Source organism: Leucopleurus acutus (assembly GCF_964270905.1).
Source record: "Leucopleurus acutus genome assembly, chromosome: 9".
NCBI classification, from domain to species: domain Eukaryota; kingdom Metazoa; phylum Chordata; class Mammalia; order Artiodactyla; family Delphinidae; genus Leucopleurus; species Leucopleurus acutus.
The window spans coordinates 29,838,993-29,866,080 of NC_139144.1; positions in this window are offsets into that span (position 1 = coordinate 29,838,993).

Here is a 27,088-nt window from a genome sequence, read left to right on the forward strand (position 1 = left end):
GGAACAGAGAGATGTGGAAACTATTTTCTGAGAAGTTCCCCTGTACCCTAGAAAAAGAGACAAATAGAGACATAGCAGTGTCGGTCAAGGGATGGTGTTAAGTAACACTTGAGTACGATATTTTTACACATCTATTAATCACGGGCAAGAAAGAGGCTTTCAACAGATAAGTACTATAACAAACAACATGTTTGCTTGATAAGAAATAGTAACATCCACATCTAATAGTTGAATGGGAAACAGTTATAAAAACAAAAAAATGGTTTCATGTCTTTTGAAGATGAAGCCTAACTTTTGAGAGGTTCTGCTGTTTTTTAATAGGAAAATATAAATTAGGGTAGCACACATGATCATGGATTTAAGGCAGAGATAATAAAACTTCTAGTCAAAAACTAACGCTGGCGTATTTTTTTATTATTGTAGAGTTTATGTAACTTCAGGTGGATTTTTCTCTGCAGTAACATCAAACATGATTTGTTAATTATATCAAATTACCAGATCTTACAGAAGAGCCTGGATCTATTCAGTAAAGCAAAATTCCTCCAAATATATTTCCAGTCAGATAATCCTTACTGCCTTCAAATAACTGCATCGTACAAACACACAAACATACGTATCTCCATGGTACATACAAATATACGTGTAGACACATGTTCTGGAGTATATATTTGCCCAGGAAAATACCTAGGACAAAACAAGACAAATGTTAAGCTACTGCAGTGGTTTTCAATGTTGGATGCACATTGGGATCACCTGGATTGCTCTTAAAATTATCCATGCTTGTGCCCCACCCATTCCAGACATGCTGATTTCACTGGCTTGGAGTACAGCCTAGGCACTGGGATTTTTTTCAAAGTTTCACAGGTGATTCAAATATACACCTAAAAAATTAGCAGCTATTGAGCTAGTATGATTACTCAGTGTTTTTATTTTCCTTCTTTTGAACAAAGACACCAACCAGCCTTCTGTTTCTCAGAATTTGTGTCCCTCCTTCCAAAACTTCCAGAGCTTCTGACCCCTTCTTGAAGACTTTTTCTCCTCTGTCTTGACTGCAGTTTGAGTGAGGAAAGTCAGGGTAAAAAACACCATAGAATGTCGACGCATGAGTGACAGTGGTCTGTCTCGGTGATCACTGCACATGCAGTATCTCCAGGTGCCTAGACATATCAGCCACTTAAAAAATATTTATTGAATAAATGAATGTATGTTGCTGCTATAGTTACTTTGGCTCCAATCTTGTCTCCCAAGAATCTCTATTTGTGGCCAGAATTACAAGATCTTCTTCTATTTTTATCATGTCTTTTGCTATGTGTTTCAGTCTGTCATTGAAGAAGAGATTTTTGCAGTGGCTGTCTTGCTGAAAATTTTCTCCCCCATCAGTTGGAAAAGCTCCAAATGCAGAGGATCGGACCTCTGTCTCATGGCTTACTGCTTTGAGGATGCGACAACTGGTAAGTCCCCTAGTTTTTTGTTCATGTTTATTTGGTAGTGCAAGCTGCGTTTGGCAGTAATGTCTCTTAAGTGTGGACAGTGCATGGTTTTCAGAGTTTTTGATCGCATACAAGAGACAAAAGAAGGTTGCCTGTGATCATATAGCTGGATTATTCCATGTGAGTGATTCAGATAGAACTCCTAAATCACTTAGGGTCACTTGGCACTCACTAGTAGCACCACTCCCTTGGTCTCCGGGTCACCAAAGCCCTTTGAAATTCCACAGTACCCAGCTCCAGTGTAACCATCACTTAAAAGATGACAATGACAAAAAATTGCAAATCAACTATCTTTCTATTTTTGAATTAATCCCTAACATTCATGGTCCTAGATGTGACTTAATACACATATGCTATTTTGGAAAAGAGCACATATATTTAATGTTTTAAATACATGCTGAGTTGACTCTCACAATGTAAATCATGTTTTATCAGTGCAGTAATTCTATTTTAACCATTATAAGCATTGCGTAAGTCAGATTATATCTCAACTGACTCCAGTCTTCCAAAGGTTTATCATCGTACTCAGAATATAACCTAACATTCTTTATGTGGCCTGCACGATCAGACACCTGACCACAACTCCAACCGTACTTTCTGCCACATTTCCCCTCGCTCAGGTAGTGTTAACTGTACAAGGTCACCTACTATTCCTTAATCATCCCAAGCAGGGTCTACACTCAGGGTTTTTGCACTTGCTGTTTACAGTCCTAGAACTTTGTTCCCTTGAATAGCCAAGTAGTTTACTTCATTTAAGTCTCTTAAACGTAACCTCATCATGGAGTCCTTTTTGAACGTGTGTAAATTAGCACCTGTATCTGATACCCTCTACCCCCTTAATTACCTTGATTTAGTTTTCTTCTCTTGTAACAATTTGACATCTTACATATTCACTACTGACTCATGCTCCAACACACAAGCATGCACACACACATACACAGAGGAATGTAATGAACTCTAATTTAAGGACTTTTTTTTTCACTGTGGTAGCCCATGTACTTATAAATTACTAATTTATAGTATGCATTCAATAAATATTGATTAAAAGCACATGGAGGATGGCAACAGAAAATCACTAGAGATGATTTTTGAAGGTGTAAAACTGCCTTTGGTATCCATGTTTCTTGACATTCCAAATCCTTTGGTCTTTCAGTTCAAGAACCTAATGATTAGATCAGCAAATATTATACACCTGACAGACTGAATGCCTGGTAGGTTTCCAGGTAGGTTTTTATCTAGATGATAAATCATTTTTGATGTACATGTAATGTACTTATTTGGAAAAATTACATATAAACAAAGAATGTTTGTGGTATTTGACTTGTAAATTATGGTGTAAGGTCAAAAAAGATGAGTGAAATTTTCAGTTGTAATTAGTATTTTATTTGCATTATCACAATATGTCACAAGTTAAAATACAGAGCAAGATATTTACGTAGAAAAAAAATTATGTGATGTGTTGAGGAAATTTATGTTGCAAAACTTTGCCAAGAGTTAATGAATGAAAGACTCTTGAAGAACTGCGGGACATAAAGAGATCTTAGAGAAATACCTGACTCTCAGGTAGCTTAAAATATGTTTGTGGAGATAATACATGCATAGGCTGAGGAAATTACAGTGCAAGGTAGAAAGTGACAAATTAATGGTAGAGAAAGTTAAACTCTGAGCAGAGAAGACAGCTTGCAGTCAGAAGAGGCTTCATAGAGGAGGCAGGATAGCATCTGTGTTGCCAATGAAATAGAAACAGTCTCCTAAACTACCCAAAATGAAAGCCAATTCAAGAAATTAATACCATGTTAACTATTCAAAGCTGAAATACTTACAAAACAGAATGAATATTACGACTAAAGCTTTCTACCCCAGCCAGGATCATATGTAAAACTCCAGGTGATTAATTGACTACCACAGAAGACATAATACATTCCTACTTACTCTAGACATGAAAAGTTACTGCTTGCACAGCTTCTTTTCCTTTGAAGAGGAACACATAACTTTAATGTTTTAAATGCCTGCTCAGTTGACTGTAACTCACAGGTATAAACCATGTCTCTTTCTAATGAACCCCCAAAAGTGATGACATATCCGAATAATGTGAACAAGCAGTTCTTTTAATGCTTACAATAGTGAATGGGCCGGAGAAATTTGCATTCCAGATCAAACTAGAAAGGGAACTAATGAAAAGCTGCAGGGATTCAGTGACATCAATATAACTTCGAATTTGATCCTTGTTATTCAAAGAATCTGAAAGTCACTTAGTATCAGGCTGTATTATGTTGCTATCTTTTTATTAAAATCCCCATGGATTACATAAATAGGACAGTTCTCTTTAGGAACTGCTTATTATATATCCACCTGAATCTATTTGCTGGGTGATTGCTACACTACGCTGTCTTTTTCACCTGCCTTATTTAGAAGTACTTCTTTTCTCTTTCCTCCTGCCTGTTCCAGCCTTCATTCAGCCCCAACTACACATACTGAGACACACACACACCACACAAACATACATACACACACACACACACATCCTGTACATCACAGCAACAGATGAGCAAATAAGATTCTATCATTTTCCTTAAACAGAATTGAGCCTAAGATCAGGCTCAGATTCCCATTAACCAGCGACAATCACGTTAGATACTGAAGATGCTGCTTCTCATGGAACTATGAACAAGCAAACATGAAATCATAAGGTGAAGTGGTCTCTGCTCATTCCCTTCAGGTTTTGAAAAGTATCTGTCCACAGCCGACTCCAAATGAACGATTTTGACAAGTCGTGTACTTTTTTTCTCCTGTCTTTCTCTTACTATCTTGCATATAATTTGTAACAAATCTTCCTCATATCCCAAATCGCAACAAACAAGTAGGGTCAGGAAAGAGTAAAAGTCTAACAAAAAAATACGAGATTAAATCAAATGAAAATTTTCAATTGAAAGACAAAAGGAGGTGCTGGCCTAAGATGGAGGTGGAGGTCTATCTCGAACTCACCTCCTTGCACGGACACACCGACTCTACCGCTACCTATGGAACAATTTCCTCTAAAATAAAACCTAAACGCCGGATGTGTGACAACTTCACACTGGGCAAACAAGAAACACATCCCACTGACGCAGCTGGGAGAGGCCGGGCCACAAGCTCGCCGAAACCCCATATCCCTGGTGCAGCAACTCACAATCAAGCCCGAACTCAAACCGGGAGCTCCTCCCTGACGAGCAAAGGCTTTGAACCCCGCGCTGGGCACCCCCCCTTTTAAGACCTGCACCTGAGAGACAAGCCCCCCAAACATCTAGCTTTGTAAACCAAAGGGGCTCGTGTCCAAGAGACCCCCAGGCAGTGACAAGCTGAGTAGTGGCTTGCAAAGGGCCCAGCGCTCGGACTCACCCGCCTCAGGTCCAACGCAGACGCCGCTGACTGCGCAGACGCAGCTGACTGCGAGCGGACTTCCTGTGAAGGAGGCTCGTTTGCTGATACAGAAGCGGCCTGAGGGGCAGGCCTCTGACTTAACTAGCACTTTCCGGAGCCGCTGGACGTCCTCCAGGGGGCGCCAGCCTTGGCCTCCCCCCTCCTGCCGGGTTGCTCTAGCCGCCGGACGCCATCATTTGGGGGTATTTTCTTTTTCTTTTTCTTTTTTTTTGGTAGAAACCACCTCATTCGCCCGTCTCCGCAGGTGCCTTGAATTTCTTTAAATGTAATTGATTAATTTCTTTAATAAATTCCAGGTCTTTTTCTCTTTTTTCCTCCACCCTCCGCACCACCTGCAGGCACCCTTGTTTGTTTTTTTTTCCCCTCAGGACACATCTTCCGCAACTCCTCCCATCTGTGGGCACCTTAAAAGTTTTTGTTTTTAAATCGAGGCTTGTTTCTTCTCCTTCCGCCCTGCCCCCCTCCTGTGAGCGCCATCCTCGCCCTCTCCCGCTGCCATGCTCCAGAGGACGTGTATCCCCCAGAAGGGAGCTTTTATACACGTCTGGCCCCTGGCTTTTGCAGCTGCCTCCCAGGGGACACCCCTTAATGCCTGTCTTTAGCGGCCAGGGGAGCTTGTGTTCCTGGGGCCCATGGGACTGTAGCAATGCGAGAGGCAGGTCTTGGCAGGTTACCAGCCCCAGGACACTGTACAGAGGGCACACTGAAACACAGCCCAATTTTTCTGTGCAAGAGGCCCATGTGCTTGTCTAGGCCTTGGCCTAAGGGGCAGGCTTCTGGTTTGGCACACACCTAGGGGCATACACAACTGCTCTCAGGAAACAGAAGCTGGTGTGATCTCCTTCTGCCTCACTCCAGCTTGCCGGTGTCTCCTCGAAAGGAGCTTATACCCTTGTCTGGTGCCCCAATTTTTGTGGCTGCCGCCTGGGGACACCTTACCATGGCCTGGCTCTGGTGGTAAAATTTCAGATTTGGGGGAGAACTAGCAAGGCCTTATATATGGACTCCAATGAAGACATTCAGATGTTACAAAATTATAGCATTTAATGTGTGAGGACATCTTGTTCAGGAGTTTCCAAACTGTCTTTCCCATATCCTAAACAGGTCTCAAAGATATTTCAGGAGCTTCCACTGGAGCCAAAGGCGGGGTGAGAGTGGCAGTGAATAAGGAGCTCTCTGGACCCCAACTCTTGCTTCAGCCAGGAGAGACCCGTTTTATGACTTCCAAGATTAAGCTTTCCTGATGAATTTCATTCAAAGAAAAAATGTGTGTCAGTTTTGGATCTCCAGAAAGCATATACAAATATGGAACTAAGAGTGTAAGATATAGATTGGGCAAAACACCTGTGAAAGATGAAGGTGGAAGGAGCAGGAATCGATGGAATGAGATCTCTGAATCCTCAGAGAAGCAGGTGCCAAGATGGAATTTTAAATATCAGGACTTTATGGTGGAAATCCCTGTATGAAAGAAAATGGACAGGTGGCTGCAGAAGGCTGGGAGAGCCATCAGACCATAATGAAAGTCCTATCCTAAGGGAAGGAGAGAGGGAAGGTTGAATGGAAGACTCTCAGACAGCTGTGCAATCTTACGAGAGGGTCAGCAAGATCTTCAGGGAGTTTGCAAGCTCAGGTTAGCCTTCAGAGGAATGCTGTGTCTACCAGGAATGGGCCTGCCTTAACATCTGTTAGTCATTGGCAGGAAACATCCCATGGAAAGTGTAGTCTCCTGGCAAACTTGGCAATGGATGTCAGAGCACAGCAGATGGAGCCCTTGGTCCATTATTCTCCCTGCAGTTGGAGGTGTGTGAAGTACATTCTCATGGCTGCCACATGGGTGAGCTGCAGACCACAATGTTGATCTGATACCTGCGAAGAAAGAGAAGGAAGGGGAAAGGATTGAGGGGTAAGACCCTCAAACCACAGTAGAGCTCTGAGAAACTCCTGCTAGCCCGATGGAGAGACTGAGCAAAGGTTTCCTAGTAGAAGAAATTACCCTCCTAAGGCACAAATGGCACAGTTCTTAAACCCCCATTCTTCTCAGTCGCTGGCAGTAACCCAGGAAGAAAGTGGCCTTGGCATAAATACTACATCAGATTTTAAAGCTGCAGCAGTTGGGGCCTGTCAGCTAATTACATACCTTGGAGAAAGTTCTCAAAGAAAGATCTGGGTGGTGCCCCTTCATGGCGGAAAACGAATTTCATGAGCAAACACTGTTTGCAAATAATGTATCTAGTAATTACCTCATTTTATAGACTATGAGATTTAATGACTAAATGAAATGACATTCCGATGTCACATACTTAGTTGTTTTACAGCTAAGACCCAAACCAAAATATCTTTATCTTCTACCTAGAATTATTTCTACCATACTTCCATGCATTACCAGAATCCAGTTCTACAGTAGAGCAAATTACATTTCTCTCTTTTACTCTCACTACAAAAGCCTTCAAATAATTACAGGATGAAGAGAAATCACAATTTGACTTGCATCCTACCTTAATCTTTTAGTTCCTTCTTTACAAATTTTAAAATTGAAAATAAAATTCTTAATCAGAAAGGACCTTAAGGTTAACAGGTAAGAATGGTTTCTTTTGGCTTGGTTTTTTTTTTTTTTTTTTTTTTAACGAAATTCTGTTGATTTGTAAATGAACAAATAAAGCCATTGTTGGAATTAAATTGTCTGACCTGGTCTGAATAGTGAGTGAATGTACAGAGTAGTCCAACTTGTCTAATCAAAAGAACATCAAAGGACACTGCTCACTTCTTTGGATGTGCTCATTTTCATATATTTGAAGATGCTTCTGTTGACGAGACTTCTCGTTATCTGTTAACAAAAAGAGGGTCATAAAAAATCACTCATCGACAGTCCATTAACCAGTGTGTGACTCTTCAAGCCTTGCTTCTGGAATTTGAAATCATGATTTTGTGAAAATACAGTTTTCTTTTTAACATTCAAGACACATAAGTACAAAGTATGCTGAACTTTGCATGAAGCAAATTCAAGAAATAAAATTAGGTTAAAAAGGTGAATTTTGGTGCTGTTATTTCTGTGATATTGAGTCTAGGAAGTTATAAAACTATGGTCTTTGTTCATATTTTCATCTTTTCTCTAAATTTTTTTTTAGTTGTTGAACAGTATACGTGCTATTTGTTTATTAAGTTGGCTTTCTTTTTGTGCATGCTAGGGAAATGTTTATAATTTATTGCCAAAATGTAAAATATCTTATCTCCCCTATGAGGGATTTTCTGACTGCACATTCAATGATGTCTTCTCAGTGCTTTCAGAAGAAAATAGAATGAAACAAGTCAGCAACATAAACTAAAACTGCAATTAGCTATGTCAAAAGAGCCAATTTTATAAAAGGATAATATACCATTTTTTTCTGATGTCAGAGTTCTGGCTTAACAATCTATATCATCAAATGGTAAGTATTAATAAAATGCTGGGAGCTGTGCTACATAATATGATTTTGAGGAAGGGATTTAAGACTCCCTTCTGGCTCATGAAAGGCTTAATCACCAGGATCTCAGATCTAAAGTGAGCTTAGAGATCATCCAATTCAATTTCTTCCTTGTGCATCCCTCTAGAAAACAGCCAATAAATTAGCAACTGCTTGGGTCAGGAACAACTCTAATTGTGAGACAACATCTTCGTTGTATACACTATGCCCATCTCACCCATTGGTTTAATTTATTCTCTGAGAAGCAGCTCAAAGCTGTTTCAATCCTTTTTTCCATGTGGTAGCGCTTTAATATTATTGACAACTCTCATGCCTCTTGTCCTCATGCCTTAGCCACATAATTTTACTTAAATGTATACTAATATAACTTTCTTTTAAAATTAAATATTTTGCTACTGTGGCTTTAAATGCAACCTGGGTTTCATTAAGAGCCCTGCCTAAAGGAAGAATGTTTGGAGAGTGGGTAGGAGTTTTTATTTCCTTGACTGCTTTAAAAAACGAGAGTTTTGATGAGCATCAAAGAAGAAGGAGGAGTTTAGCTTCTTCAAATCCTTTGGATTCCAGGGTAAAGTCCCTGAGGAAATTGCAGGAGAAAAGGAAAGAAGGATGAGCTTTAAAAATAATGGAATCTGATAATTGGATTTAATTGGGTCACCTCCTTACTGTCGTCATAACCTAATCTTTCCTTTAGTGTTATTACAGATACCAGGTGAAATGAGACCACTTTTGTAGTGAACAAACTGAAAGTCTGTAAATTAGTAAAAAAAAAAAAAAACTTTAAGAAGAAAAACTTGTTATTGTAGCTATTTTAAAAATTAGCTTATATTTTTGCTTGTATTCATCCTAGTTTCCATTATGTAAAAATCAGACTACATTAGGTAAAACCTAAATAATGGTGAATGGGATTTTACAATTCTAAGCAGAGGTAAAACTAAAACTGTAATTTAACCTTTTAAATCTAAATGTTTTAATTATTTTAGATAATAAAATAGAGTCATATCTAAGTTCTACAGAAATTAAATTTACACTGGCATAGATGAAATCTTCTAAAAGCCAAGATTCACTTTCAGTTGTGTTGGAATAATATCCCCTTACAAAATGACTATTCAAAATTAGCTTCTAGGAAGCTGTATTTGGTTCCAGATACATAGGAACTTATGGTGAAGTTAGAAACATCATTTACAAATATCTTTATGTACAAAGGAACAATATGGTATTCTGCCAAAGTGTATACTATACAAACTGCTCAAGATTTGGATTTTTTTATTGTATGTTACCTTGTGGCAATGTTATTTTTAACCAGTTTTTGTGATAATGTTACTATTTAGCACTTCAATCTAGTTAACTCTTAAAATTTATTAAGGTGCACAACAAAAGTGAGATTTGCTTTGTTATACTAGAGTTATTATGATTGCATATAAATTTGCAAAATCTCACCAGAACAGCAAAAAAAGAATAAATGCTCAGATGAAGCAAAATTATTTTCTATATTATTATTCTAGTTTCCTACTCCATAAATGCAAGCTTATTCCATTAAAATAGCAAAGTTTGCACAAAATAGATAAAGTAAAAAGCTTATTAAGCTGGAGATTGAAAATTTTGAATACATTCACTCCTATAGCTGTGTATAACATTTCCTATTTTTATTTTGCTAGATTTCTCCTTCATCATATTCCTCTGGAAATAACACCCAGGCTTAAAATAAGGGAATCTGCCTCCTCCACCCATGTGGCTCTAATGGGGTCCAAAGTGCTGAATTCTGTTCTAAATTTTTGTTTTTTGTTTTTTTTGCGGTACGCAGGCCTCTCACTGCTGTGGCCTCTCCCGTTGCGGACCACAGGCTCCGGATGCGCAGGCTCAGCGGCCATGGCTCACGGGCCTAGCCGCTCCGCGGCATGTGGGATCTTCCCAGACCGGGGCATGAACCCGTGTCCCCTGCATCGGCAGGCGGACTCTCAACCACTGCGCCACCAGGGAAGCCGTGTTCTAAATTTTAAAGTGAGAATTTATCTCAGGCTTGGCCAATAAAATTATCTTTCTCTTTCGCGCCACAGGGACCTCATAAAATATTGCGTTTTTAATACAAAATATTGGGAGAGGGAAAAACTTTCTTTCCTCCAGGATGACTACCTGAGCTGATATAAGCCTGGATCTGTTGGAGGCCATGTACGCCCAGGGTACGAAGTAAGTCTTTCTGCAGACGCAGGAGGAATGAGGACCACTTACACGGAGTCTAGGAGAGAGACAGATGAATGGTGACCTGAGGACACCATTTAAGCTTGGGGTTCTTTGATAAAACACCAATAAATCTCTTTTTTTTTTTTTGCCCAGGACAGGTTGACTTTTTTTCTGTATGTTGCAACTGCAGAATCCTCACAGATACAAGGTGCAAGGAAGTAACAGCCTACAGAGGTAGAGCAGTGCATGGTAACTCACTCTGCTGGAAAGTGTATAGTAAGACTGCAATGAGTAAAACAGTGAGGTGTGATGTTGTGGTAACAGAACTGACAAAGGAAACCAATGAAACAGAAGATATGATATGTAAAGGCTGTGTATGTCTGTTCACATGTGCATCAGAGAGAGAGGGAGGAGGGGGAAGTGGAAATTGTCACATACTAATAGAGAATCAGTTGACTATTCACTTTCCTAAAATTTCTTGTTAAAAATTTGTTATTGCTTCTTTATTATCTTCAGAATCCACACCACTATTGCTGCTACTATTGCTATTACTACTACTGCTACTACTAGTGATACTAGCTAACGCTTATTGAATTTTTTAAATATTCTGAAACGTAAGTGCTAGGTCACTGATTTCTCAGGACAGTTATATCAAGGAGGGACAATTGTTATCATCCCCATTTTCCAGATAAGAAAACAGGGATAAATAACTTACTCCATGGGACACACATCAACTAAATGTTGGAGTTACGATTTGAATGAAGCTAGTCATGCTTCATGGTTATTAGCAAATAACGAACAGTTATCCAAGAAGACACCAGAAGCCGCTAAGTATTCTGGTGAATTCCAGGGGTAGAGGTACCGGAGTTTCACATTGTGGTTATTGTCAAACATATTTTCATAGGGGCTACTTGTCTCTTTTTACAATGCACCTGCATCATATAGCTATTCGTCTGGTAAAATGTCTATAAATTCCTTATTATTGCTTCTCAACAGGGTTGAAAAGTATTTAATACAATAATTAATTACAATGCTAAATGTTTTAGGCGTCTTATGCAACCAAACTATACGTGTAAATATATTTCAATTTGGCATACACATGCACACATATACTCTATTAAATAAATGTGTTTATGACAAAATAAATTTTTAAGTATATGGCCACTTCCCATGTAAATAATGTGATTCAGATGTGATAAATTAATAATGAATGCCACTCTCTTCAACAATATTAGTTTCGGTGATTCAGGCTTCTGTAGCTAGAGCCGACAGACCGTGCCATCTGGTGTACAGAGTGGGTGCTGCCATGAACAGTGAGACAACAAACTCATGAACCCAGAAATCCATAGTCTCAGAATTCAATTAATTTTACTCATTACATTTACGTGATGAGATCAAACGTCATGAAAGAATGTTAAGTGTTGGGTTTTTTTGGGGGTTTTTTTCAGATAAGAACTAGAAGGTTTTAGCTGTCTTTAACAATAGAGGCATTGGTAATTACCTGTAGCCATGATATTAGGTATTAACCCCTCTTTTCCTTCTTCCCTTCTCCCCATCTCGCACCACACACATGCATGTATGGTATCACCTCAAACCCTTGTCCACTGATGAGGCATTACAATTATTTGTTCAAGTGATTGTCCCGAAACATACCAAATGAAACGTTAAAAACAGTAGTAATAAACAGAAAGAACATTTGGTCTTCTTAAGAGGAAAATCATAGAGACAGGCCCACTCTCACCACTTTTATTCAACATAGTTTTGGAAGTCCTACCTAATGGCAATCAGAGAAGAAAAAGAAATAAAAGGAATCCAAATTGGAAAAGAAGTAAAATTGTCACTGTTTGCAGATGACCTGATACTATACATAGAAAATTCTAAAGATGCTACCAGAAAACTACCAGAGCTCATAAATTAATTTGGTAAATTTGCAGGATACAAAATTAATACACAGAAATCTCTTGCATTCCTATACACTAACAACAAAAGATCAGAAAGAGAAATTAAGGAAACAATCCCATTCACCATCACATCAAAAAGAATAAAGTATCTAGGAATAAACCTACTTAAGGAGGCAAAAGACCTGTACTCTGAAAACTATAAGATGCTGATGAAAGAAATCATAGATGACACAAACAGATGGAAAGATAGACCATGTTCTTGGATTGGAAGAATCAACACTGTCATAATGATACATTGACTATTAAGCTATATTTGGACTCGATAGATAATGACCAACTTCAGCATCATGAAATATTCTCCTAGACATTTTTCTCTCCAATCTTGATCATAACTTAAACAAAAAATAATTGTCTAGAACAATGCAGACACTTGTCTGTTCCCTATCCCCCAGTTTTCACCTCAAAATGCACACACAGTCTGCCTTACACTCTGAAAGCAAACGGTGTAGTTCCTCATTTCCTGGGAAATAAAGCAACGTTTAACAGACAGAGCATCAATACATTTTCTTTTTAAATACAGAAAATCTCTGCCGTTCTTTCAAGACCCTATAAAGTTATAACACATCATTCTATCAGAATAGGCTTTTCCCTTTTATTGCAGCAAGGGTGTCAGTCTCTAGAAGGCCCTCTATAAAAACATTGGGTTAGGGGATATTTAATAAAATACCTAAGTTCTGCAGATAGGATGAGAGCAATTGTTGGTAGAAAACAACAGGGCACAAAATAAGAGTGGGGATGAGGGTCAGGAAGAGAAGATAGAAAAGGAAGAAGGGAAGTAAGGTGAAAATGAAGGAGTAAATGCTCCCATTTCCCAAGCTGGCCTCGGTGTAGCTGACCGTGTGGTTCCCTAGTTTAAGGAAGCTGCCCCATGCTCTGCCCTGTGTAATAAAGTTGAGCCTCACTTAGAATATCTGCTCTTAGGAACTTCTCTGCTTTTTGAGTTTTTAAGGTTCTTTTTTTTTCCTGCAGAAATACCTTTCTCCATGTTCTCTATGTGGTAAACTCTCACTAATCCTTTGAATCACAGCTCAGGTTTGGGAGTTATGCAACTCCCATTCGATGCCCTAAAGCACATGCATGTAACGGGTCCCCATGCCAGTTACAGTCGCATCACTTGGGAGCTTGCTAGAATATAAATGATTCAGATATACTAAATTAAAATCACATTGGACAAGATCTTCGGATTTGTATGTACATTAGAGTTTAAGAAACATTTGTGGGCTTCCCTGGTGGCGCAGTGGATGAGAGTCCGCCTGCCGAGGCAGGGGACACGGGTTCGTGCCCCGGTCCGGGAAGATCCCACATGCCGCGACGCGGCTGGGCCCGTGAGCCATGGCCGCTGAGCCTGCGCGTCCGGAGCCTGTGCTCCGCAACGGGAGGGGCCACATCAGTGAGAGGCCTGCGTACCGCAAAAAAAAAAAAAAAAAGAAAGAAAAGAAACATCTGTATTATGTTTTAAAAATTTATGTACATAGAATCCCTTCCATTTTATTGTGAGCAGCTTTTGGTAAAATATTGTGATTTATATTTGAATCAAATTCTCCCATCATTATATTTGTTCAATAAATATTTTACAAATAAAACAATATGACTAGTATGTAGCTAAGAAAAATTACTCTAAAGAATTCTAAATTTCAAATGCTGATCGAGAATTATTACCAATAGATACTTAATGAGTATATCTTACTACTTACAATTTTCAAAGCAACTAGTAGTAACATCATTTTTCTAACATTGCTAATCAACTAAGACTTGTATTAATCCTGATACGTTTATTTAACTGGGAGAATAAAATTATTCCTTTGACTTTTCCAGGATAGACATTTTTAAAAATGAGGACTCTTTGGTAACATTACACCTTAGTCATAATTAGGATGACTGTCTCATAGCCTTCCTCTCTATAGCCAGGAGACAGCACTAAGAAAACCGTACTTCAGCAATTGTCTACTGTCTTGTTCTCTTAGGTCTGAGAAAGCATACTAAGCTCAGTTCAGAAAAAATAAATTACCAACTTTATTGTAAAGAAGCAGCTTGTAAATTATCAGAAAGTTAGAAAATCTATTTTCTCCCTTCTCATGGATTAAAATCATATTGTCTCTAAAGATTAGTATTTAATTTTCTTTTGGAAAAGATGTGTGTGCATTTGTGTGTGTGTGTGTGTGTTTGGTCCAACGACTATGCTCTGGTCGGTTGAAATAATAAACAGATGTGCCTATACCTCCCCTTGAAAGAGAAATCTTTAAATAAACCTGCTTTGGAAGGACTAAGCCCTTACTGGACTTTATGGTGAGATTAACAGCAGCCACATGCCCTAGACCTTGACATTCCAAGTTTCTAACATGATTTTGCAAGTTTTGCTGCAAACCAGCTCTTGTGCTACTTTTAAAGGAATGTCTCAGAAATGAGGAAGTGCACTACTGGTGAAATGAAGTACAGAAGGACGGGCATAGGGTAAGACTAACCTTTTGGATAGAAGGGTTTTAAACAATGGGTGGAGTGCAGAATGCTAGAGGCTAGGAAAATGTTTGAAGTTTACTTCTTTAAAAAATTGAAAGTTTAGAAATTGTAGTTCATATCATGTTTTGTAATCACACATCAATTTTTGTGGCCCATAAAATAAAAATATGGGACATATTTGATCTATTTTTAAAATATACTTCTAAAAGTAGGGAATAAAATTTTGTAAATAAAATTAATCCATACAAAACAAGGTAGAGTCACCTCTAAACTTTGATTCACATTATCTCTTGGTGTAATAAATAGCAAAGGAATTCACAGAAATCAGTGTGCCAAGCTCAGTAATTGACTGTGTTCATCCATATATCTGATGAATTTGCACATTATATAAATAACATTTTACTTTACTTGTGTGAACTCTGCGCTGATATCTAGCATCCCCACCATCACCTTGCAGTTTGAAAATTTTCAGTCTTCCATCATAGTTGTCAAATATTTGGCTAAGCATGACAGCACAATGAATTCTCTTTATGCTCTGTTATTCTCTGCCTTTTTCACTTTTCACTTGGAAGAAACAAGCGCAAGTGTAGAAATAGACTCACAAAATTTCTAACAACTGTCAGCACATAATTAAATGGTCCAAATGTTAATGCCTGAGATTGCTGGTGAGTAAACTCAAATATTGTTTCCATTAAAAACAAATGTGAACATTTAGCATTTTGAGATACAGTAAATAACAGAAAAATAATTAAAATATCTGAATTGTGGCCTTATTAAAATATTTGCTCAGCATCGCTAATTATTAGAGAAATGCAAATCAAAAGTACAATGAGTGTCACCTCACACTGGTCAGAATGGTCATCATCAAAAAATCTACAAACAATAAATGCTGGAGAGGGTGTGGAGAAAAGGGAACCCTCCTGCACTGTTGGTGGGAATGTAAATTGGTGCAACCACTATGGAGAACAGTATGGAGGTTCCTTAAAAACTACAAATAGAACTATCATATGATCCAGCAATCCCACTCCTGGGCATATATCTGGAGAAAATCACACTTCAAAATGATATATGCACCCAATGTTCATTGCAGCACTATTTACAACAGCCAGGACACGGAAGCAACCTAAACGTCCATTGATAAGGAATGGATAAAGAAGATGTGGTACATATATACAATGGAATATTACTCAGCCATAAAAAAGAACAAAATAATATAATGCCATTTGCAGCGACATGGATGGACCTAGAGATTGTCATACTGAGTGAAGTAAGTCAGACAGAGAAAGACAAATATCATATGATATCACTTATATGTGGAATATTAAAAAAATGGTACAAATGAACCTATTTACAAAACAGAAATAGTCACAGATGTAGAAAAATTACTAATGGTTACCAAGGGGGAAAGGAGAGGAGGGATAAATTGGGAGATTGAGATTGACATATACACACTACTATATATAAAATAGATAACTAATAAGAACCCACTATAGCACAGGGGAACTCTATTCAATACTCTGTAATGACCTAGATGGGAAAAGAACCTAAAAAAGAAAAAAAAAAAATCCTCTCAGGAAAGATCTAACACATTTCTCTCAGAAAAGCTGTAATACAATTGATTTTAATGATATTGTAAATGATATTTACAGTTGTTTGTTGCTAGTATATAGAAACATATTGACCATGTATTGCATGCTCTTTCTAAATTCACTTATTAATACTAATATTTTATAGAGTCTTTTGAATTTTCTAGACATACTTATGTCACCTGTGATAAAATAATTTTACTTTTTTTTCTCCAGTATTTATAGCTTTAAGTACCTTCTCTTTAATTCTCTTCTCTTCTCATTGGCAAGGACTTTCAGTACAAAATTGAAAAGAAGTAGTGAGAGTGGATATCCTTATCTTTTTTTCCAGTCTGAAAGAGAAAGCATTATATAGTTCACCTTTTAGGATGATAGCTATAGATTTTTTGGTAGATATCCTTTATGAGATGAAGAAAGATCCCTTCAATTTCTAGTTTTTTTGAGAATGTTTATAATTAATGGTTGTTGAATTTTATTAAGTGCTTTTTCTGGAGATGATCTTATTCTTCGTCCTTATTATTAACATCATAAATTATATTGATTGCCTGGGAAATGATAATTAATTTCAAATTCATGAAAAAACTCCTACTTAAAACATGGTGCTATATATACATGTATGTGTGTGTGTATAAAGATAGGATTATAAGTATTTTGTCTGTGGTTTTATATCTAAGTACATTGGAAATGTTATAATTTTCCATTCTTGCAATGGTCATACCACATATGACCATAATTACAATGATTATGCTGGTTTCAAAAAAATTAACCGGGAAGTATTTCTTCCTTTTCTATTTTCTAGTATAGTTTGTATAAAAGTTACATCATTTATTCATTTAATGTTTTGAGAAGTTTAGTTGTGAAGACATCTGGGCCTGGAGTTTTCTTTTGGGGAAGGTTTCAAGTTATGATTTCAATTTCTTTTAAATTATTTTCTAGATTGCAATTTTTATATTCTATCCTCAAGCCCAACTAAAGTTAAGAATAATAGCATAGAGTAGGTGTTGAGAGGTGAAACTCAGGTAAACATAAAAACTCAGGGCATGTGGGAAGGGTATCACTTCATATAGAAGTTCAACTTATTGATGTCAGAAAATATGGAGTGATATGGGGGACTCACGTTCCAGTTACAATGAACATGAATTATACTTATGGTTTTAAAAACAGTACATTTTATTAAGAAATGGAGAATGTTATGAAATGTCAACAAATTTTAGAAGTTTGAGGAAATTACTGATATGCTTTTCCAGATTGTTTTTATATTTAAATGTAATGATTTAAATTCACCTGTGCTAAAAACTGTCAGTTGTCAATATGCTTTCCTCCCTCTCTGCCCCCCCACACAAACAACCTACATATTTCAGAAAGCTTAATCAATTTCTTTGCATTTGGTTTTAATTATGTCCCCTGATTGGCCCTTCCATGTCTGAAAATCAAGGATTTTCCTTTTGAAATAATTTAAACAATTTGTTTTATATTAAGTACATCTACCATAAGTTTGCTTGATTTTTCTTTGAAAGCAGTCATGCCTTTCTAATTTGAACTGGCCTGAGAGAGACAGAGAGAGAGAGACAAAAGCATACTTACTTATTCTTTATTTATTGAGTCCAGAATTTTTACCAGGGTCATCCATGAAACAGTTCCATATGCCACTGCACAAAATAATACATTTTTATTAAATGACCTAGTTTCCTTGGTGATGTGATATTAACTATCATTTTCCTAAAGCATGGTAAAGAATAAAAAATTGAGTAATTATTTGTATTGGTATCCCTTTCCCAAACATACAATTAAGCCTTAAGAAAGTTATTTTTCCACTTTGTGTATTGCTTACTATAGAAAATAGATTTAAAATGCTTTCTCTTGACTTCATTTATTTAACAATTTTTTTTATTAAGCACCTACTATATATTATATGCTGAGTTTTGTGATGTAATGAGGATTGGTAAATGTCTAATTACTCTCTTGGGCTAAAATAATGCTAGGTGTTTATTTTTACACAACATGATTTAGCATACAACTCATCAGTTTTAAGTAAAGAATCCTAAATTATGTATTTCACATGTTAATCTATAAAAAGCCATAGGAGAATAATGTGCTAAATATTATTTTTGTCAGACAGAATTTTTTATGACATAATTGCATCTAAGTATTTCATTAAGCATCTGATTAAAACATTAGGCAGATTTGTTTTTAATTTAATGTTCATTGGGTAGTATATTTCACAAAGAACTTTTAATACAAATAGATTCATCATCTCAGTTGAGCAGATAACCTTTTGCATTTTGCTTAAAGCTCTTAGCCTAGTTTTAACTATAACTTCATCCTTAGAAAATATTAATAAGTTATTATCAAGTTTTAAAACATCATTTAAAAGTTTAATATGGTTTTTGTACTTCAGAATCAGTATTCTATCCACTAAATTGTAAGTTACTTTTATAATGGGGATATATCTCATTCTCCTTGGAACCCCTGACACCAAGAAAAGCTTAGACATTCAATAAATATTAATTGAAGGAGTCAAAAATGTAATATACTTTCTTTTCTTTGTCATTAATTTGGAAATTAATGACAAAAAATCATAATTTTGTAATGTCACCAATTAAAATTTATTCAATGGTGGAAAAAAACCTTGTAATGGGACATATTTAAAATAAACCAAATAACTTGGATGCATTTGTACTTAATTTCAGTGTAACCTTTCCCTATTGTGAATACTGAAAATCTATTACCTTATCTTCTACTTTACAGTTGTCTTTTTGATCAGAAGCTGAGACTCCTTCCAGATTTTAGCTACTGAACAAGGGGACCTCGTTTAGAGACTATCTCATCAGAAAGTTAGTTCCAGAGAGTCAAATCTCCCCTAAGTTTGTCCCTTCATGACAAAACAATTTACGTAATGCAAGACTTTTCCATTCCTCACTTCTCCTTACTTAAATCTAAACCAAGTTAAACCATCTTCTAATTAGAAAATGGAGACTGATACTTACTTTCATTTTGTTCTAGTTAAGGCAATTTTAATTTCAAGGATTCATGAGTCACTTAAACAAAGTCTGAGTAGGGGGTTGTTATGTAAGAAACCAAGACTCAAGAGACTTTGAGGAATGGACATAGGTAGAGACTGGTCTTACAGAACCTGGAAAGCTGTCAGAAATTGAACTTAACCTATGTCTCTCAGAGTTTTCAGGTCCCAGTTTCTGCCTCTCCCTGCTTATTTGCTATACTTTCCTGTTTCTGTCAGTAGAATGGCTTCCTCTGCTTATTTATCACCCTTAAATGACTCTAAGCTCGCAGACTTTATCCCAAAATATATCATTTGGCTGGCATCCATGATTGGTTGATTACATTCTGTGTTCTTAAAATTCTTAAGAGAAATAATCTGATTGGCTCAATTCAGCCTATGAGTCCCTCCTCCACCTGTGAATTCTGTGTCTATCCTAATGTGACCAGTAATGTTCAGGGCTATGGATTTATGTGATATCAGGACAGCCAAATCCAGAAACTCTACATGGGATAAATGCTCTGCAATGGGCTGTGAATGAGGCAGGCAAATATACCTACATGATGGGTACAATGCTGAGTCAATTTAAAGAAAGCAGTTGCCAGTGTTCACTGCATGGTGGAATGTGAGGCTGTTTCCTTTCTTCTGTTTTTATTTTATTGCTCTCTGTTTAGAAGCTTTTCAAGGTAAGCTAACTTAGCACAACATTCAAATGGTTTTGAAATGATTATTTCTGTTTCACTTGTCTGCCTAGACTGCTTCTTTTTCCTCACTCATCTTTTTTCTCCATTTTCAAATGCCCACAACCTGCATGATGATGACATGAAAATAATTAAGAAATAACTATAAAAACAGATTTTTAAATGTAATATTTCTAAAGACTTTGTTTATATCTTTTCCTTGCTCTCATCCCCCAAATGCTGATAATGACACATAAACGGAGGCAGTATAGCATGGTGGCCAACAGTACAGGCTCTGGAGTTAGAGACTATTTAGTTTCTTATTGTAGCTCCACCTCATTCAAGCATTATCATCTTGCACCAGCTGCTTAACCCATGTAAATTGCTTAATACATATAGTTTACAACATATATTAGGCACAAAGTAGATGCTTAATAAATATCGACTACTACTATTACTACCACTATTAGTACTAGTGTTCATTACTACCATAACTGTTATTACACTACTACTACCAGTAGTAATAAATTATCTTTAAAGTTTATTAGTTCCTTAGAGTTTGCAAATTAATTAAACATATTCAATCACAGTTTTGTGACTTTTCTATGAAGAAGAATATGTACAATTTTAACTGAGCCTTGTCAATAACTTTCTGTAAACTTTATCTTTACTGAATATTTGTCCATTGGGAAAATTCTATGTGCTAAATTGAGATGCACTCAACAACTTTTGCTCTGTTCATCACATGAAATTTGTCATTTTGGGGGCTATATCACTGCATGTACCATACAAATACTCCCTTCTAATGCTTCGTTCTAATCTTTTTTTTTTTTTGTGGTACGCGGGCCTCTCTCTGTTGTGGCCTCTCCCGTTGCAGAGCACAGGCTCCGGACGCGCAGGCTCAGCGGCCATAGCTCGTGGGCCTAGCCGCTCCGCGGCATGTGGGATCTTCCCGGACCGGGGCGCGAACCCGTGTCCCCTGCCTCGGCAGGCGGACTCTCAACCACTGCGCCACCAGGGAAGCCCCGCTTCATTCTAATCTTGATTGACATTTTAGAATACATCAAGGTTTTTAAGGGAGTGGATTAAATTATCTAGCTTTTACTTTTTTACAACTTTCATTTTTATATAAATTATATTGTTTTCAATTGTCTTACAAAAGAATAAAAAGTAATTGAATATATAACATTTAATTTGAGTGAAAATTGTATTCTTTTATTGGTTAAAGGTTTTACTGTAGCCTAGGAAATGAAGCTTCTTGATGGGTAAACTTCCAACATGAATTCTGCTATCAGAGGTCTATGTGGATTATGGGTTCTACATTTTTGATTGTACCCATCATATTCTTAGGGAAAAGAAAGTACCAATGAAGTGTGGATATTGGACAATGTTTAAAAGAAAGCACACATCGATTTCTTTATAAAACCCGGGTGAAATATCATTAGACTAGTAGACATGAGCAAAATATGAATCAAGCATGCACATAAATTATAAATGCTGAACAATCTTTTCCATTGAGATAATTCATATTGTGGCAACCTTGATTTGCCTAAAATTTTGGTTTCATGTAAATGTTTACATCACAAGTGCAAATCAAGGGAAAGATCTTTTTTAGATTAGTGTTACATTTGAGGATACATGACAGCTCAACTGCTGCAAAAGAACACTTTCTGGTGCCTCCAATCTTACTTCCAAGAATGGCATTCTTTATGCCTGTTCACTAAACTCTTTCCAGGAAGGGCTCTTTGAGCATGGCAGCTGGTTTAGAGCCGTCATGACATTTAAATTCTTTAGCTAGTCATCCTTGGGAGGAGGATTATGAAACAGATGTACGGGAAACCTTATATTTACATGTGACATTAGTAATGCAAGTGGAGGTGATAGAGATTAGACTTTTCTTTCACCTTTATAAAAGCCTGTTATGTAACTGAAACAATTATACATTGCTCCGAATAGATAAGATAAAATTCACCGGTTATAAATATTTGAATATTTCAAAATAATTGAAAACAAATAGCTGTTTTCTTTTACTCCAGCTAAATTATCTTTGTTTTTCTCTCTTCTTTTTGCTTCTCTGGTCAGTAAGGCTTGTATTATGAATTAAGTGTTTTTGACCAAAAACAAAGCCACCCCAAAACCCAACTGTGTTTTTGTTGTTTCTGTTTTCACAGCAGAAATAATGTTTTTTGTTGCAAGTGAGTGATTGTAGAAACTGAGCAGTTAATCGTTTTGATATCCCTGGTTCATTAGAAATTTGATACTCTGGCAGAGTGTGCTCTTTATAATACTTTAAAGGAAAATGATAGTTACATAAATCTACTATACTCTGTAAAAGTAAAATTAAATAGAATGTAATGAAACTATACTTACATGGCACTCAACTTATTTACAAAAAAGGGAGACTATCATATTTGCATTTGCACTGCCACACCTGACAGAAAGCACATTTCAGATACATCTTTAGGACGGTAAGTACCAGAGCCTACTATTGGTTAGGAGTTGTCTTTTAATTGGAGGCTCAGAGGACAAGAAACATGGCTAAGAGAAAGGGTATAAGGGCTATTTTCAGAAAATGGGAATCAAGTTATTAACTTGATTACTCATTCAATGTGTCTTTGCAAAGCACCGTGCTAAGTTCTACTGGATATAGAGGGAGTAAAAAAAGCAAGTAAAACAGTACGCCTTCCTTTAAGTCATTTGAATTATAGAAGACAGAACACTCATTTGCATGATTAATGTAAAGGACTGTACCGAGATGAGTTATGAGAAACACTTTGAGTAATGAGTTAAACTGAAAACTGGCCGCCTGAGTCCCACGTTGCTGTAGTATGAGCTGCTCTGAAATTTCATGTCAGTAGCAAGTCTAGAAAGACTGCCAGATGGTGGGGTAACTTTTCAATTCCATCCCTGGGTCAAAGTGGTGACCAGATGTAACAGATCTGAAAGAAGGCATTTAAGCCAGATGGAAAGGGATTTTTAAACACACACACACACACACACACACATACACACACACACACACACACAAATAACACTTTTACTCTGGGTGTTTCAGGGAGTCTAGAATTCTGGTGTGTCTTTAATAAGCCATGACCATTGTGTCTATTTTCCAAGTAGAGTCTTTAAAAATTAAAGGGATTAATATTAAGAGGGCTACTAGTTGCATACTTATGTTAACAAAAATTATAGAACTCCATTTATTTTTAAAACACCGTAACATACTAGCTTGATTATTAATCGAGTCAGTGACAGTAAGTCTTGATGTGTCAGCACCAATGACCTTGAATCAAACTCCTCATTATAGTATAAAAACATCCAGAAGAAGAAAAAAAAAAAAAAACATCCAGAAGATTTTTCTCCCAAATCCCCATCCCCTTTTGAGGCACTTGCTCCTTGACCTCTCAGTCTCCTGTGTGGACTTCCCTCTCTAGTTCTCACGTCCCATCCATAAATAGCCTTCTCCCTGCTAGTCATGCAAACCAATACATTCTGTGATAACCTTCCTCTGAAGCATGTGGTCTGAATATCTGAACAGCCCTCTGGAAATAAAACAGTGACCTCTTAAATCACTGAAAACACACATACTTTTAATTCATTACTGGGCTCATAAGAAAACTAGGAAATTTTTGGGGACAAATGAAATAAAACAATCAATGAAAACAACAATAATAAAAATAATAAAAAGAAAATGAAAAAGAAAATAGAAACCAAAATGAATAAATGTTCAAATAAGAGTTTACATCCATAGATCTGCAGTAAAGGAATTTTTATCAGATATACTTAAGGAAGAGGAAAAAGGACTTGAGAGGCAAAAAGGAATAATGGGCAAAGAAACAAGTAAATCCATAAGTAAACTGAAATATATATTGTCTCTATAATAACAGTATAGTCTAATTATATATTTAACAAGATATACAAATAATAGTCTATATAACAGTAACATATAAATCAGTAAATGAGAGATCAGAATTAGAGTGTTCTAAGTACCTTGTATTATTTGGTAGGGACTTGAGATATTGAATCACTTTAGAAAACTGTTAAGTTAAATATATGGGATAAAATTTCAAAGTATTTCTAGTCAAAGGGAGATTAAAAGGAAGAAACAATCAGTATGCCAAAAAAGTAAAATACAAGAAAAATGGACACAGAAAAGTGACACATTAAGAATGGTAAATAATGGTGGTAGAAATAAAGTAAAATAAAAATGGTAGAAATGAGTCCAAATGTGTCAGTTATCACAGTAGATTTAACAGGCTAAGCTTGACAGAAGATAGAGGTTATCAGATAGAATAATGAAGTAAAATCCATCTGTGTGTATAATACCTGTATAAGAATAGTATGGGAGATGCAGAAACATATTCAGTGGCAAAACTATGAAGTAATTAGTCAATGTCAGAGTATAGGACATTCCAAGGACAGCTGTCCACAAGCCAGCGCCATGAAAATGGTAGTGAAGTTGCAGTGGGAGAGATCAGGTTGAGAGTGAAATCTATTTATGTGTGTCCTGAGACACGTACAACTAAATTCAATAATTGTACCTTGTTTCAATCATGATTTAGATAAACCAACTGTAAAGAGACACAGTTTAGGCAATAAGGGGAAATTTGAACAGGAGAATAATGGTAAAGTCAGTTTGAGTTGGATAAGTTAAGTTTTGAGGCCTGCACTTCAGACAGTTCAAGGGATGGTTGAGAAATGGAGTTTATGCATTTAGGGTACAAGTATTGCAAAGTTACAGTCTGCATTTTCAGTGAAAGACAAAGGGATCATAACCCACAAGGTTAACTATTTCATGTAATTGGCGTGTACATCTGAAACATTTTATATGTTTCTTTGACTCTGTGTTGTTGGCTTAATTCTATATGGGTTCTGAATCAATGTAATATAGTAAATTTCTTTAATATTAAAATGTATAATCTAGTTTACTACTACATAAAAATCAACTATCCCAATATATTTCCTCCAGTATAGAGTTATTTTAATGTCATAAAATACAAACAGAAAGGCTTGATTTTATAAAACTCCACCACCAGCACATTGTGTCCTTAAGGGCTCCCTCCTTACCCACAGATTAAATCACCAACATTTGTTACAACTTTCCTCCCATCCCTTGTTCTGGGTGTGTTTCCAGGCTGGATTCCAGGATCCAGCACACTCTTCCCACGTATCACTAAACCTTAAATTTGCTTCCTGACTTTTCCTTTGGGTTTAACATTTAACATTTTGAGAACTCATTTATGTCTCCACATGACACTCCACCTTCATTTTACTCTTTGTGTTTGCATCATGCAAAACTCAACCCCAATTATAGCTACCATAATGCTCTGGTCTCAGGTTCCCTGACCAGATAGGACCCAGATGTTTACTCATCCAGTGAAAGAGACTGTGCATCTATCTCGGAAGAACGGAATTCTAAGTCTATTCTATACTATGATAAGTCCTTCCAGCCAGATTATTACAACGCTCATATATCATGTCCAGATGGTCAAATATGTGCGATGTGTGATTAAACAAAATTGATATTGACCATGCAAAGGAACATACAAGTGAATACTGGGTTTTTGCTATATCTGTGACATGAATCAAGTCTCTTTACCTTTCTGGGCCTTTTTTTTTTTTTTCTTACTTATTTATAAAGTTTGTTAATACTAGGCTTTTTCTAAGATTCCTGCCTATTGTATCTTGCCTCTGTATCTTTCTTCACGATGCGTCCTATGTCTGGAAGCTTTTCCTGAGTGGTCCGTACTGTCAAACTGACAACCACATTTGTGTTCCAGTAGCACCTATGTTATGACTCTTTTACAATGACTACAACATTGTCATTGTTTTGTCTCTTACTGAACTGAAAGCCTCTGATCCATCTTTATTTTCTCCGTGTTCATCATGGTGTCAAAACCTAACGTGCGTTCATTAAATATTTATTGCAAGTATGAATGAGTGAATGCCTAAAAAATTATAAAGAATATTTTTTTATAATTTGTATCATTATGTTTGTATCATCATGTAGTATAGTTTTTTTGGGTTTTTTTAACCGTGCTGTCTTGACCCAGTTTTGAAGCCCTGATTTGAGGTCGATCAATTTTTTTTCTTGAGCAGCTAATCAAGTTCATATCCAACTGACCACTTCCTTTACTGGGCTCTCACACTCCAAGCCACAGTGCATCAGCCCTAATCACTCCAAGGCTAGGTAAGAGACTGGATACAGCCTCTAGGCCTAGGATCCCACAAAATCATTCAGGTTAGCCGATCTTCAGGGAACCTGAGAAATCTTGCTAACCCCACCCTGCTAGCCATACCTAAGCTGCCTCTTACAGCTCCAGTTTGCTGTAACTCTTCCGCTGGGTACAACCCCCTGTTGGCCTTACCTGGAAGCCTTCTCTAGTTTGGAGCTGTAAGTAACCAAAAATTCTGCCTTCTATCTTTCCAAGTGTTAGTGCGTTGTGATATCCTGCCACCAGAAGAATCTTTAAGTCTTATAAAGCACATGACAACCCTTACCTAAAAGCTATGTGCATCACATAAAAACAATTCAATTAACATTTACATTCAGGACTCTAGATAAGAAGTGCTCCTTAGCATTTGGGAACAAAAAAATTCATAATCAAAAACCTTGAAATAACTGCCCTGAAGTGGACAAAGAAAACGTTGCCAACTATCATTTTTTGCTAGCTTTCAAACCCCTGAAAAGAAGAAGTTATGCCTTATTGCCCGCTTATATGCCTCACATATACCTAGGTGTATAATAGGAACATAAAGCCAATTACCAACAGATTGAGCTCAGGACAAATCATAAACCTTCTTTCTTAGATTGGCCTTTCCAAGGAAATAATTCTTAGTCTTATATTTTTTCTGTGTGA